We start from the raw sequence: 2,500 nt of genomic DNA, 5'->3' as shown, positions 1-2,500 counted from the left end.
GTAGCTGTAAGCTAATGAAAGTGATTACGTCACTCCTGCTCTTTTGTAATTTGTCAACTGATATTATGCACTGCATTCATCTGACTGTTTACTCTAGGGCATAAATATATTCTGTCCTAACAACTGTTGAATTCTCTCCTATGCCTAAGCGAAATCATAAAATATATAAGGGCAGCACTGGAGAGCTATGGTGCTTTTACACCTTTTTATCATAAGAAAGAATTTTCCTCGCATATATACATATCATTCAGTTATAGGGATTCATTAAGAATCGAGGCACATAAACATGTAAGACGCCAGATATTGGCCAGGTATAATCCCATGGAACTGACAGTGAAAAGTACAATAGATGTACATAACAAATGCTGACAAGATACAGCAGTTGTGAAAATAACGAATCCAATTAATAACCAAAGATCTGCCTCACTTGTGGGTCCTTGGTGCAGCGTAAGTTTACAGTAATAGCTGACGAATGCGCCTAAGCTTGCGACACCTGTTTCGGTAGAACTTTGGTCAATGTAGTTGTAAAAGATTGCATCATATATATATATATATATATATACAGGCGCAGGTGTAGCTGTGTGCTAAGAAGCTTGCTTCCCAACCACATAGTTCCGAGTTCAAGCCCATTATGTGGCCCCTCGGGCAAATGTCTTCTACTATAGCTTAGGGCCGACCAACTTCTTGAGAGTGGATTTGGTACGCGGAAACTGAAGGAAGCCCGTCGTATATATATATATATATATATATGTATGTATGTATAGGTATATGTGTACATCTTTGTGTCTGTGTTAGTCTCTCCATCACTGCTTGAAAATCAGTGTTGGTGTGTTTACGTCTTAATTAAACGGCTCGGCAAAAAAAAAAAAACACACGATAGAACCAGTAATACGCTTAAGAAATAAGTCCTGAGATCGATTTGTTCGACTATAAGGCGGTGCTCGAGCTTTGCCGTGGTCAAATGACTGAAACATGGAAAAGAATGACAGAATAAAAGAAGAATGCGTGTATATACATATATACTTATATGTGTATGTATGCATGTGTGTGTGAGTGTATATACACATACTTTCTGAGATGCAGCACAGAATTTTGTCAGTGAACAGGTCGCGGTCTCAAAGCGACGAAGATATTTTGACAAATTAAATTTAAATGTTGAACTGAATCTAACGGATTTTGTGTGCTATTTTAAATGGCTTATAAACACCTTCCACGCTGCAATTGTTTTCGTTCCAGCACACGATCTCAGATCAGGTTACTTGCTATGCAAGTACATCTCCGTGATACATATACATATATATATATATATATATATATATATATATATACACGGAAAGAGAGAGAAAAAAAGAGGACGAGAGACAGACAAACAAGAAACAAAAGCATAGAAAGCGAGGGACAAGCTTTACAATTCTTGCTTTTGTTTATGAAAATTGCAGCATTTTTAGTTGCTATCGATTATGATATTCTAAATGTCGTCTCTAATATTTATTTTGTTCTAGTTTCAGCCTAGAAGAAGACTGGGCTTCCCGTTACGCCATTCTTTTCTACCACGTGACCGATGAAGGATTTCTAACCTGCAACACATCTCAAGGGGATCTAATAAAACAGAACCAGACAGAAAATGATGCAGTGGTGCCAGATGAACTCTTGACCCTTGGAGCCAATTATTTCATTGGTCAGTTCAATTATACGTCTTATATTGTTCTTTACTGCATAATTTATAATATCAGTAAATTTTATTTTTCATATTTAAACATCGCAGCAGAGTTGCCTACAAATATACGAATCATATATATGTATACATACATACAGGTGTAGATGGAAATATTATACAGGTGTGGCTGTGTGGTAAGAAGTTTGCTTCCCAGCCACATGATTCTGTGTGGCACCTTATGCAAGTGCTTTTCGCTTTAGCATCGGGCCTTGTGAGTAGATTTGATAGACGGAAACTGAAAGAAGGCCGTCTTATATATACATATACATACATACATACATACATACATATATATATATATATATATATATATATATATATATATATACCCCAAGATATTATCCCACTAAGGGATAATATCTATCCAATATACTGCTGGGAGGGTACCCAATTATTATTACACTAGTGTTTTTACCAAGTGCAATAAATGGGTGCGGGTAAAAGGGGGTTTTACCCTAAATTTATATAGCAATAAGAAAATGGAGGGGAATATGTGGTACTCATCAACTTGCAGACACTGTAGTATGTTAATTAACTTGTTTATTTTCCAACCAAAAAGACAATAAAGACAATATACAAACACATGTGACACACTATGTCATATCAACAATTAAAAATTCAAAATTCAAAAGGACATCTAGTGACCGAAGAAGGGACAAAGTCTTACAGCTGTTGTCCCTTTTTGTCCTTTTGGTTGAGAAATAAACAAGTTAATTAACATAGTACAATGTCTACGAGTTGATGAGTACCACATATTCCCATCCATTTTCTTATTGCTATATA

At 35.8% G+C, this 2,500-nt stretch overlaps 1 protein-coding gene across 1 annotated transcript in view; it reads left to right on the top strand.

Annotated features, from left to right (window-relative positions):
* Window positions 1–2,500, top strand: part of LOC106876634 (delta and Notch-like epidermal growth factor-related receptor) — a 557,360-nt gene that overhangs the window by 173,127 nt on the left and 381,733 nt on the right. The window contains exon 2 of the mRNA XM_014925248.2: window positions 1,503–1,678. The gene's annotated coding sequence lies outside the window, so the exon portion shown is untranslated. The remainder of the gene's footprint in view (window positions 1–1,502; window positions 1,679–2,500) is intronic.

Source organism: Octopus bimaculoides, chromosome 19 (genome assembly GCF_001194135.2).
Source record: "Octopus bimaculoides isolate UCB-OBI-ISO-001 chromosome 19, ASM119413v2, whole genome shotgun sequence".
Lineage (NCBI taxonomy): Eukaryota > Metazoa > Mollusca > Cephalopoda > Octopoda > Octopodidae > Octopus > Octopus bimaculoides.
This window is presented reverse-complemented; position numbering and strand designations above follow the sequence as displayed.